Genomic DNA, 13,964 nt, shown 5'->3' on the forward strand with positions numbered 1-13,964 from the left:
GAAGGAAATAGATAGATAGGTAGAAACCTTCAGACAGAACTTAGAGCCCACTAGAATTGTCATGAAGTACAGCAATATAAATTAATAAACAACATTTGACATACAAAACCATTATGGAACTTGTATGTTAAAAAACAATTATCAAACTTACAAGTCCACTAAAGAAAAGGATAAAGGACACAACAGAAAACCTATCTTGGAGGAAAAGACAACAAGTTAACAATAAGAAAATTTGACTCAAATTTCATTAGTAATGAAAAACGAAATTACAACTTAATCCTTTTGCTACAGGCTCAGTATAATATACACAAGTTCTACACATTTGCACATGTCAAGTATTTATGCTAACTTTTGACACAACGTTCATATCTTCACTAAATTAGGTAGGTATTTAGTAAAGATTACAGGTATTTTGTATAAAAGAATCAGATTTTTTTTATGAAATACTTATGCTAAAGATTTGTTAGTGGAAATAGAGTCTGTTTAGTTACTAGTCTGACTACAATGTGTTAAGATCTGGAAATTTTTTATATCTCAGTGGTTGGTTGGTTGATTTCGTGTTTTATGGCACAAAGGAGCTAGGCTATCTGCCCAACATCCGGAAAAAGGTAAAATTAAAGTAAATGTAGTAAAATTCATAAAAGGACATGAAAGTAAAACAAAACAGCAAGTAAAAACATAAATAGCATAAAACCAATGTTTACATCTAGTCTACAACGTTAAGAGAAAAACTACAGTAACAAAAGTCGTAACGAGCTGTCTGTAGCATAATGGTAATTATCATAACCACCAAGAAGACTAACAGGTAAGTACAAGAACCACAGTCAGTCACCTGAAGTTGGCCTTTCCAGTCCTGGTTCTGGGTTATGTGTCATTACAGCCACTATCAAAAAGTAGGTAATAAAAGTGTTAAAAGACATGTAGCAAAATTGTAATAAAAACTCGCCAGGACGACTGACGAGTAGTTTAAACAGCAGCATTAGTCACCTGAAGTTGGCCTTTCCAGTTCTGGAATTTAATGTTATGGCCATTTTCTAATTTCAAATTGAACTAGAGATTGTGACTCTTAAAGTGGAACCACAATAAAAAAGATTAAATGAAGAAATATAAAACATTTAAATGACATTAAAAAGATTAATGGCTGTTAAAAAACTAAAAACATTATCAAGGTGGACAGTGTCACCTTCACCAATAACACTGTCTAATGTTATGGAAAAACCTTGGGACAGAACATGTTTAAAATAGTGCCGTTGAGAATCATAAGGATGGCAAGAAAGTACAATGTAGCTTATAGTAATCTGAGTGTTATACAAACTACACATCGGTGCATCAGTTCCAGATAAAGGAAACGATGTGTTAAAAGACTGCGACCAATCGTAGTCAGAACAACTTCCCCCTTCCGAACCTTACGGAAGCAAGGCAGCCAAACTCCACTATAGGGTTTTATTTGGAAAAGCTTGTTTTCTCATTGTTCACTTCAAGTCGACTGCCAGTTGGCACAGAGCCGAGTCTTGAATACAGGTCCATGTATGGAATAGACACAGCGATGACAGTGCCAGAGCAGATAGATTTAGCTGCAGTGTCGGCAAGCTCTTTCCCATGAATACCAAGCGTGGCCGATATCCAGAAAACTGGATAGAAATAGATGTTAAAGAGAAATGGCCCAGTCGGTTTTGAATATCAGCAAGAACAGGGTGGTGAACCAACGTGAAGCAATTCCAGGGCCTGAAGAGAACTAAGCAAGTCAATATAAATAGTGCAGTTTGAGTACTGCCTTAAATACACAGATAAGATTTACTGGAAAAACAGGTAGAAGTTTGGTTAAAAACAATGAACACAATATTCTCACAACTTTAAGTATTTATAATTGAGAACTTCCAACACTGGTACTTGATTGACCCGAGCCCAAGTGGACTAGCCGACCGACCCAAGGAATTCAAGGCCAAAGTGGTGTGTAACGGTTTGACCCCTCAACTACAAGGATCCTCTTCTTCCCTTCACGGGTCGCCACATGTGGCAAACACGTGGGTGGATGTTTAGATTCCAGAGGAGGTAAACTGAAGAACAAAACCATCCCTGGGAGGTCCCATCACCACATGCAGGATCCACAATCAGGGGCCATCTTAGTGGAAAAAGTATACTTCATTTCATGTTTTCTATAGCTAATTGTTGCATAACCTGTTAGAAAGTTAAATACTGATGATAGAGTAAGTTCCGTATCAGGTTTTCTTTAATCGTTTTTTTCAACATGCATTACTCTTACAAGTAAACCTTCAACTTCTTTACAGACATCCTAAAATATAGTAGTATCTTGTAACATCAAAACAGTTTACATAAAACTTACCATCATGTCCAACTTCTGTCAGGATTTTTACAGTCTCATGAGACGTGTCCATTTTCACCATACTTGAAGCAACCAGATTTACTTCTCCCGTCCCCACCTACATTAGGACAATCTTGTGACGTGCCCATCTTCAACACACTTACAACATCCTGTTAAGATGGTTAAAGGAATACTATGTAACTATATGCATGTACAATACATGAAAATAAATTAAAACTTAACACAGAATTTAAGAAGAATATAATGTTACATATTTTTCATGTTGATTTAAAAAATTTATAATAATCTATATTAGTGTTGCAAGTTGAAAGTTAGATTTGATACATTCTCAAACTAAGGAGTCATGTTAAAGCAGAAATTTAAATTCTAACAAAGTAACAGGATGCAGAAACTAAAACCATGTTCAAAGCAACTTACAAAAATTTTCCCCCAGAAAATTTAAATGTAAAAGATGAGCCACAGTGAACCCCGTAATAAAGATTGTATTGTTCTATAATTCTGTGTAAAAACTTCAAAGTTATGTATAGCCATCCCCAATTCTTAATTAATATACTAGAGGAAATGAAGCTACTTCAATATCACTCACTACTAACCAAAGTGACATGTAACCGTCGCTCTTTTAGCACACTCATGTTTCTATGGCAACAGGTTACAAATTATAAAATCTTATATTAATAGTTTTAACATTCTAAAGTCTGGGCAGCATCCAGCCTAATCAGGTAAGGATACTGATTCTAACCTAAGTATCTGCAAGAGCTAAATCATTAGAATCAATAAGTTAATAGAATTCCCAATTTTCAAATATGAACAACTTTAGACAATAAGAAGCCTTGATATTATCAAATTTTCTGATTAACACCATTTTTAAAATCACATTTAACATGAAGTGAACTAGTAGCCAGGAATCTGAACAAAGGGAGAAGAATTTACACTTGGAAGACCTCAGTATATATCAAGATCCTTATCAGATACCTGCCAAAAAAGGTCTTTTACTGGAGACAGTAACATGAGACTACTTTTAAAAGTCTGCAAGAGCAAGAACTTGGTAGACACCCTCCTGACACTGGTCTTTTCCATGAAAGTCCATGGAATGGTAGATGCTGCACTAGGCAACTTAGATAAATATAATACCAAGGATACCCCAAGCAACCTTGCAGAAGACCCTAACATGACAGTGAGGACTGGTAATGCCAGGGCAAAAGGATTGACCACTTTTTTTTAGTATTATTATTACCCTAAACCATATGCAAATTTTGGAAAATTCATATACCGTAGGAGGCAACGCCAGCTGTCTGGCAGGATCAATGAAAGAGAAATGGGTGCTGAAAAGAAAATATACTTACCCTACCCAAAGGCAGTGTGAAGATTGAAAAAATAGATTAGAGTTAAAACTCAGCAGGAAATAAAGCAGGTTTTATGAAAGACATGTGAGAATCATCCACATGTACTAACATACAGATAATATCCAAACTGAAGGAGTTGGCTTATCCACACTGTAATAGTAGCAGGCAACAGATCTAGACAATGAGGGGTCCAACGGTAGAATAAAAAAATAGCAGGAGCCCTTAAAATACGTACGTGCCAAATAACACCAAGACAAGATGCAGAAGATGAGTCTAAATGAGTATATAGGAAAGAAACAGGAGGGAGGGAAATAGGATGAAAAGTACAATCACCATCCCAAGTAACAGAAGTCTTAGAAAAGAAGCCAGGTCTGGGTAAAGTAAGTATAAGTACAATGTAAGACTGTGAAAAACACTAATGATATTAAAATCAGAACAATGGAGACCATAGGTAAGGAGATGGAAATATGTCTAGAAGCCAATAATTCAAACAGAGCATGTGTCAGAGAATATAAAATCATTGTCAGGTCCCAACGAGGCATGAAAAGGGTCGGAATAAAGTGGGGAAGGCAAAATGTAGAAAACCAAGCTATCCAATAACCAGCTAGAGTGAAGATTGATAGTCCATAGCTAAACAACCACGTGAAAAGGACTGAGCGGTGAGTCACCATAGAACAGGAAGGAAGTGGTAGACAAAACAGTGGTGAAAAGTTTGCCACTTCTGTTGACAGAAAGAAGAAAAAAAAACGAAGGACAAGATATAGAAAGTGGTACACATTTGGAAAGTATAGATGGTTATGGACCAGGCAAATCCCATATATGAAGATGAAAGGATAACACCCCTAGATGAACACAATGTGTGATTTTTATTTTCCAACTTTCCAAATCTGAAATTTAAATTTGTGTTGAATAGGGATCCGAGCTCTCTGGGCAGTGCTAAATTCATTTTCTGTCAATAATAGGAAGAATATGTTTGTATATCAAGAAAGATGTGGATCAGTATTCTATCTGAGACACTTGCTGATATTGTTGTGTTCATTAAAGCACACAAATTATTTATTTACTTTTAGATGTTTCATGATAACAATCTTAGATTTAATTTTTTTTAATTAGGTGAAACATATACTGTCATTTCTTGTAATTTTATATAATATTTTTATTTTTTCTGTATGTAAACTGACAGTGTTCATTGTTTATGAAACTATGTAATCAGGTTTTTAAGTGTCTTTATAGTTGACTGTGTGGGAGATTGCAGTGTAATAGAGATATAAAATAGTGGTATATATAACTAACAAAAACACTTTTGTGTTGTTATAGATTGAATGAAACACTTTGTGAAGGACATTCAGGGTATGGACTTAGCAAGAGGAAAGACGAAAGCTCACTTTCAGGTTTGTGTTTTTTAGAGACCTTTAAGACAACATCCTTAATATTATAGGATTTGACTGTGGTAGTAATGGGTATTTTGTCTTACCATGTTCTATATATATCCTTTTATTATTTGTTTAGTAAATATGTAATGTATAATAATTACCTAAGTTAGATACAGATAATTGCAAAACTTTTTTTGTAAGGAAGATATTTCGTGGGTGTGTACATAAATCAAGCTTTCCAGTACACCCTTTTTAAAATTTAGTATAGTAATTTAAACCTCTTGTGACATCTGAATTGCTCACCAGTGTGGCTGAATCTGCTATAATATCCAGGTTTATGGAGAGTAAATTCTGTATCTTCTTCCTCCTTACAAAATTCCACACAACACATGATATCTGGTTCTTAGTTTTATAAAGGTGTCTTCTCCATGGATATCTTGCATTCTGTGGACAGATATTGTCAAATAAGGCTTGTTTAAGCTTGTAAGTCACTATAAGGTGTTTAAGTTAATATGAATAATTCTACTATTTTATGGACGAGGGACAGTTCAGCCAACCTTCTAAACTCTGTATCTTCATAGCTGCTTACTATTAATAGACAAGTTCTTTTGGCAGTGAATTTTATTTTTGATGTTATTAAATCAAGATTTTGGGCTGTACCCTGTATACTGGAAATTGTAACATCCTTTTCTAGCCTACCTAATTTCCACCCAAATTTAATTTGATTTTAGTGATTTGGAAAAACTTCAGTGTTACAACCAAATTTTAAAAACAAAATTTTTTGCACGAGAAATAAATACTGCTGCTTTGGTGAAGGGATAATTCAGTTGAATTATTTTTTGTTTATTTCTTGCTGAAATGCAAGAAAAATAAAGAAAAAATTTTCTCCGAAGTTAAAGAAATGTATAACTATGTAATATTTCTTGCACCTTAATGCAAAGGAGCACCAGATAAGATTGAAAATACAATAGTAGACAACAATATATTGATTATTAAATAATGTTAGAAGTTTGTATATGGATATAGATTGTTATTAGATATTTCTGCAGTATTTCATTTTACCATTCCTACTCTAAACTCATCTTCATGCTGTGGAAATTTTCTTGTGACAGAATTTGCTCAGTTTCTTGAAAAATCCCAAATATACTGACAGTAAGGCAGAGAATCGTTTTAAGGTACTGATGTATTTATAGCTCAGCTTCTTTTTGTGTCATCTCCATCACTTAGTGCTTTGATTTTTGTGGGATGTTAGGAGAAGCTTTTTGTAAAAGTATAAGCATAGATAACCCCTTTTTTTTTTTAAATGTTAGTTATGGCTAAACAGCAATAAATAGCTGTAGAAGTAAATCAATGAAGTTGATATACACTATACGTATAGCATGGCGAAGCGTGTTAAGGCGTGCGACTCGTAATCTGAGGGTTGTGGGTTCGCAACCCTGTCATTCCAAACATGCTCGCCCTTTCAGCCATGGTCAATCCCACTATTCGTTGGTAAAACAGTAGCCCAACAGTCCTAAATTAAGAATGGCTAGCACAGATAGCCCTCGAGTAGCTTTGTGTGAAATTCAAAAACATCTACAAACCAACTCATCAACCCTATTTTATCCACCACCCCTCAAAAAAGAAATAGAAAAGTTCAAGAAAAAATCAGGAGATTAGTTGAGTACTTTATTTCTTTTTTTAATGTTTGTTATTTAGGCATAAGTGTAAAAGTAATTGACATGTAAATATAGGTGTATTTGTTAGGTTAGTTAAGATTAGAGTAAGTAAAATTATAATATAAAAAATGGTTCTAAAGGCACAAGAACAGGTTGTAATAGCTCATGGGTAACATAATTTGTAATTTAAAGCAAGCTGCATGTAATTTCAGAGATATATCATTGTGACACTGGGGAATGGTACGAAAAAGATTAAACAAAATAAATTTAAAAGTTTAAAAAAGTGTACATTGTTACAAAGAAGAAAAATATGTGACAAAATGCCAAATTTTTTACATTTTTAAATGGGTAAAATTTGATAGTGAGGTAAAAGTATGGTTTCCCCTTTAGGATCTTTTTAGCTTAATGCTTCTGATACGTTCATTATTTCCCTTTTTTTGAATTTAAAATATTATATTCTTTCCTCTTTGTTTTATGACATTAAAATTTGTTTTCACTTTACTTTCAATCCATTTCATAACTTTGCTAAATATGTTAAACTGTTGCCAGCTAACTTGATTATTAACCCTCCATTACTAACAAGTAATATTCATTTCCAATATTTTATTACATATACATACCAACTTCTCCAATTCCATGAACTGGTAATGCTATACACTGTTGGTTCTTCCTTGTTGTTGAAGTTCTAGATGATATAGAAATGTTGTCCAGGTTTGTGTCATGGTCTGAAAACCCCGAACCAAAGCGAGGTCAAAAGTATAAAAATAGTTGTTATTCTCTTTGGCATATAGAGAGTTACTTAAATTATTGACAAAACATGGTTATATTTTCTGGGGAAAGATAATTAGTAAAATACGTTATGACTAATACAGTTTCAGTCTAAATGCTTTCAGTTATCAATCCTGAGAGTGAAACCTGTAAAACTAAGCACAGTTTAGCATAAACATCAACTGTTACAGTCTGCACATCATCCCTTATTTCTGTTTCATTTTAATAAAGATTTTGTTAATTGTACACACTTGCCCCTTATTTTATATACACTAAAAAACTTGTTAAATACATACTTCCTGGACAAATTTGCTGTTATCAGTAGATCCAATTCACTGATCAGATCAAAGTATCACACACGTACACTACATTATTTTTTTCTTTGTTTGTTTTACATATCCAATCCATATCATGTATTCAACCTAGAATTTGAATTAGGATATAATCAAAGCCAAATCACAATGACCATATAGACAATATAAGAATGAGATGATTTAAATTGTTACCAGTCTTATATCAAGAGAATATTGTACACGCACTAGTTTAGAATTAAACAAGTAATGCTGTCTTCAGTAGCATACATATAACAAGATATAGTTGAATTATTATTATACTAGCATATACCTAGGATAAAGACACCAACCAAATGAATAGTATTAAAAATAATTATAAGTAAACAGCAAAGCAGATCAGAGTAACAATAATATACCTGTTAAAAAATAAATATGGACCTCATACTACAACAAAAATTTTATAGGAGACAGTGCAGCTGTGAAAATTATTCATTGTTTGAAATAACTTCTCTCACATTCTTTTACACTGGGCATAAATGTTCAGTAACATATATGTATTTTAAATATACTCATTACAAGTCAAGAACATGTATATACATTTCAACCTTAAATATATACAACACAGTAGGACTGCTCATAATAAACCAAATATATTTTCATGCATTTTTCATTCAACTAAAACAAGAGACTATCTACTATTTCATTAATTAGCTCATTTTTTTTAATGACAACAAAGTGTAGTTCTTACATTAAACTCTTCTTCGTCACCTGCAAGTTTTTTCTGTGGATTACTTGAAACTAAAGAACTGGGAGAATCTAAAGTATTTATTGTACAAGAAATATTATTCATACAATGATTAGAATTTTGCTCAATAAAAGTTATCACAAACTTCTAACTTTTTTCCTCAATGAAAAATGTAAATTCATAATTAATAAATGATTATCCATCTCTTGCATACATCCATAGAAATTCTTAATAAATTTTGAAATTAGTACTCAACTTCTTAAAACATTGCTATTACATCATTTAAATAATTACACACATTATCTTGTAAAATATCTATCCAAAGTATATTTTCACATAACTACAAAGGTACTTCTTGAGAAAAAAAACTAAAAATAAATACTTTTCTTGAAACTTATGGTTATAGTCAAAACAACTTTTTTCCCTTAAAATTAACAGTAGGGTCCAGAACCCCATTAACTTTTTCAAATGATTTTTTCTCGACTAGTTATCCATCTAATTCTTGTGGAATCACAACAATGTTCCTAATACAAGATACAAGTAACAAAAAATATATGCAATTAAAAACACCATTATCATTAATCCCACTGTTTAATATTAGGATCTGCAAAACCTATGGCGCAATGTGATCACAATAATGAACAATTTGTAAACAGGTTGGTTATTTGGGAATACATTAATTGCTACCCTATAAGTATCATTTGAACTAAGGATTGCTTGGATTACATGAAATAATTTATTTAAATGTTTTGAAACTTAAGTTACTATGTTGAAGTCTTTTCAAATTATAAATACCCAGATATTATCTCAAGATCACTAAGTATGGAATACTTTAAAAGTAAACTTGGTCAGTAAACTATATTCAAAACATGTATAAACAAGTTACTGAAACAACTAATCTAGAACATATTCCCAGGTTTACATAGTGTCTGATACAGTTCAAGTTTCATGGTAGAAATAACAACGTTTGCTAGCTTTTTTCATCTTGTACTGAGGAATGAGTGAAGAAAGAGACAGAGTTACCAATCCAATATTAATTTACTGCAAAAGAGAAGTGTCTAAATAATGGTACTAGATTGCATTTCACCAAAATAAAATTCAAATATTGGATATCAAAATAAGAAGTTAACAGAGCATAAGAGGAAACATACATACACCATCCATCTATCAATATCAAGATATGTTTAACTGACAATAAGATGATTTCAAATTTTACAAAAAGCCTTATTTTAAAACAGTCAATATTTAGCACAAAGTATAAGCTGCTCCAACCTTATACTACCAGTTACTAAAAAATGTAAACCTTAAAAAAAACCTTTCAAATTTTTAAAATTTGTAAAACTAAGCACAGTTTAGCATAAACATCAACTGTTTATTTCTGTTTTATTTTAATAAAGATTTTGTTAATTGTACACACTTGCCCCTTATTTTATATACACTAAAAACTTGTTAAATACAGTACCCACACTTCCTGGACAAATTTGCTGTTATCAGTGGATCCAATTCACTGATCACATCAAAGTATCACACACATACACTAAATTTTTTTTTCTTTCTTTGTTTGTTTTACATATCCAATCCATATCATGTATTCAACCTAGAATTTGAATTAGGATATAATCAAAGCCAAATCACAATGACCATAACTTACACATATAGACAATATAAGAATGAGATGATTTAAATTGCATGATTTACATGCCTGACTGTTGGAGTGAGATTGAGCACCATGGTGAGAGCAAAAGAGCTGTCTGAGGCTTTGAGAAAGAAAATTGTAGCAGCTTATGAGTCTGGTAAGGGATTTAAAAAGATCCCAAAAGATTTTGAAATCAGCCATTCCACTGTCTGGAAAATAGTCAACAAGTGGAGGACTTTCAAAACAACTGCCAACATGCCCAGGTCTGGTCGTCTAAGCAAGTTCACCCCGAGAGCAAACCGCAATATGCTATAGGAGGTCTCCATACACTTTAAAATGTCATCACGGGATTTACAGCAGGTTCTGGCTACTGTTGATGTGAAAGTGCATGCCTCTACAATCAGAAAGAGACTGCACAAGTTTAACTTACATGGGAGGTGTGCAAGGAGGAAACCTTTGCTCTCTAAGAGAAACATCAAGGCCAGACGACAGATTACCTTCCAGTACCCGTACCAATGAAAATATCTAAATCAGCAAGACACAGTGAAGTGTATCAAATGAGCACGAGCTATTTTATTCTGTTGATTTTACTTCCCTGGCAGTTGTCTACCAGTTTACACATAGAAGATTTCAAACAATTCAACAGTGAAATTTGTCACTGGTAGGCTCACACTTGAGATTATATTATCAGTCATTTGCAAGGTAAAATACTGATATAACAACAAGATCATTAAACACTGTAAAGTCAAAATAACGAACATTTCAAAGAGAAATATCTTAAATATTCTTAACAGAAGCAGAACAATTTGCACAGCACAGCACTTAAGAAAGGAACAGAGTCCCAACACCACACCCCAGACCACTGTGTACCATCTCCCTTATTCACAATGTTAAAGCTGGGGTTAGGGAAAAACAAAAACAATCACTGCAATAAAACCAGCATTATTAACAAAATAATATACTACACGGGGCCCGACCTGGCCTGGTGGGTTAAGGTGTTTGACTCGTAATCTGAGAGTCATGGATTCAAATATGCTTGCCCTTTCAGCCATGGGGATGTTATAATGTAAAAGTCAATCCCACTATTTGTTGGTAAAAGAGTAGCCCAAACATTGGCAGTGGGTGGTAATGACTAGCTGCCCTCCCTCTAAATTAGGGAAGCTCTCATGTAGCTTTGTGTGAAATTCAAAAACAAATAATATACTACACTTATAAAGAATTACAATCCAAATATTAATACAACCACATTTTTGAACAACAACTGTTTATCAAAGTAAGAAACATAGCTAAACATACTGGAATAATTACAGGTCCTTTTGCCCCAACAAGAAAGTTTGTAAAGTTATGTGATCTCCACGATCAGCCTTCTCATCCTGTGTAATTAAGTTTAGCACTATCATAGATACAATGAAAATTACCATTCAAAAACTAAACTGTTAAGCATTTTATAGAAGGAATTTGATGTGCAACTGTTTCTCTTAACAGAGAAGTTTAGCCAATATATGAACCAAATGAAATAATCCAGATATGAATAATCATTCAAATTAAGTTAACCACTGATCTCACACTGAGTATTCACTATTTTTGAGTATGTAGAATAATAATAATAATAAAAAAAAAGTCTGAGGACAACTGTCTCTTAATATACTGAAGTTAGTAATTCTTACATTCTTGGTCTGTAAAATAAATATGCATAGTCTCACAAGTAACAGTGATTATACCGTCCAAAACAACTACCCTTCATGAAGATGTTACTCTCTTACAATAATATTAAAGATACCTTCAAGATACAATGCATTCAAAGCTTATTATTATTACAAACCTTCTTGGATTAGAGAAATTTCACACTTTTTCTCTTTTTAATGGAGATTTTCTTAAAACCAGTTTCTATTTAATAAAAATGCATAAAAAATCTGTGTTTTGTAATATTAATCTAAATATTTTAGCATAAATCAGTTGAAAGATATAACAGATCTTTTTTGAATATATTTTTATTAAAGGGTAAAAATGACCATCAACACTAAACTAAAAAAACAGTTCAATATACCAATAAAGAAATGTATAAAACTTGATTCAAGAGATGGCCCTCTTCTGCAATGTAATTAAATTGAATTTGGGTGGTAATTAGGTAGGCTAGAAAAGGATGTCACAATTTCCAGTATACAGGGTACAGCCCAAAATCTTGATTTATTAACATCAAAAATAAAATTCACTGCCAAAAGAACTTGTCTATTAATAGTAAGCAGCTATGAAGATACAGAGTTTAGAAGGTTGGCTGAACTGTCCCTCTTCCATAAAATAGTAGACTTATTCATATTAACCTAAACACCTTATAGTGACTTACAAGCTTAAACAAGCCTTATTTAACAATATCAGTAAACAGAATGCAAGATATCCATGGAGAAGACACCTTTATAAAATTAAGAACCAGATAATGAATTCACTGTCATGTGTTGTGTTGAATTTTGTAAGGAGGAAGAAGGTACAGAATTTACTCTCCATAAGCCTGGATATTATAGCAGATTCAGCCACACTGGTGAGTAATTCAGATGTCACAAGAGGTTTAAATTTCTATACTAAATTTTAAAAAAGGGTGTACTGGAAAGCTTGATTTATGTACACACCCACGAAATATCTTCCTTACAAAAAAGTTTTGCAATTATCTGTATCTAACTTAGGTAATTATTATACATTACATATTTACTAAACAAATAATAAAAGGATATATATAGAACATGGTAAGACAAAATACCCATTACTACCACAGTCAAATCCTGTAATATTAAGGATGTTGTCTTAAAGGTCTCTCTAAAAAACACAAACCTGAAAGTGAGCTTTGTCTTTCCTCTTGCTAAGTCCATACCCTTGAATGTCATTCAATCTTCACAAAGTGTTTCATTCAATCTATAATAACACAAAATTTTTTTTTTTTGTTAGTTATATATACCACTATTTTATATCTCTATTACACTGCAATCTCCCACAAAGTCAACTATAAAGAAACTTAAAATACCTGATTGCATAGTTTCATAAACAATGAACACTGTCAGTTTATATACAGAAAGAAAATACTTTAGAAATATTATATAAAATTACAAGAAATGACAGTATATGTTTCACCTAATTAAAAAAATTAAATCTAAGATTGTTATCATGAAACATTTAAAAGTAAATAAATAATTTGTGTGCTTTAATGAACACAACAATATCAGCGTCTTAGATAGAACACTGAGAGAACTCGGATCCCTATTCAACACAAATTTAAATTTCAGATTTGGAAAGTTGGAGAATCGGAAAATAATAATTAGAATATAACATAAGGAACAGAAATAAGCATTTTACATCCATAATATAATAACAGAAGAAAAACAATTAAGTGCCTGTCTTAACAAATATCAATTTTAAAATAAAACTATGCACATACTATTTCCATGTACCTTAAGAGTTCTCTGGCCATAATACTTTTGTTATTATGTTTGTTATATTATTAACATTGAAAAACAGGTTATTAAATAATTTATTTCAATCCTTTTAACCTCTTCTCAACATAATAAATGTTCTCTAGTACTATTATGTGACTAAATATAAATTAAGTATTGTTAACTTAAATGCTACAGCTTATTTATTTAAAAGGAAATTAAAGATTTATATCTTCCAAAAATGTTATAATGATAAGTCATTATCTATTGTAAAAAGTTTTACAATTATCTGTATCCAACTTAGGTAATGATTATACAACACATACTTACTAAACAAATAATAAAAGGATATATATAGAACATGGTAAGACAAAAGACCACAGTC

General features: G+C 32.1%; 2 protein-coding genes across 3 annotated transcripts in view; one reads left to right on the top strand and one right to left on the bottom strand.

Moving 5' to 3' along the window:
- Positions 1 to 13,964, top strand: part of LOC143250479 (cyclin-Q-like) — a 477,792-nt gene that overhangs the window by 38,386 nt on the left and 425,442 nt on the right. The window lies entirely within an intron of this gene.
- The window catches only part of LOC143250467 (KICSTOR complex protein SZT2-like), a 65,048-nt gene continuing 53,293 nt past the window's right edge, over positions 2,210 to 13,964 (bottom strand). The window contains exon 12 of the mRNA XM_076501044.1: positions 2,210 to 2,493. The gene's annotated coding sequence lies outside the window, so the exon portion shown is untranslated. The remainder of the gene's footprint in view (positions 2,494 to 13,964) is intronic.

Source organism: Tachypleus tridentatus, chromosome 5, assembly GCF_004210375.1.
Source record: "Tachypleus tridentatus isolate NWPU-2018 chromosome 5, ASM421037v1, whole genome shotgun sequence".
NCBI classification, from domain to species: domain Eukaryota; kingdom Metazoa; phylum Arthropoda; class Merostomata; order Xiphosura; family Limulidae; genus Tachypleus; species Tachypleus tridentatus.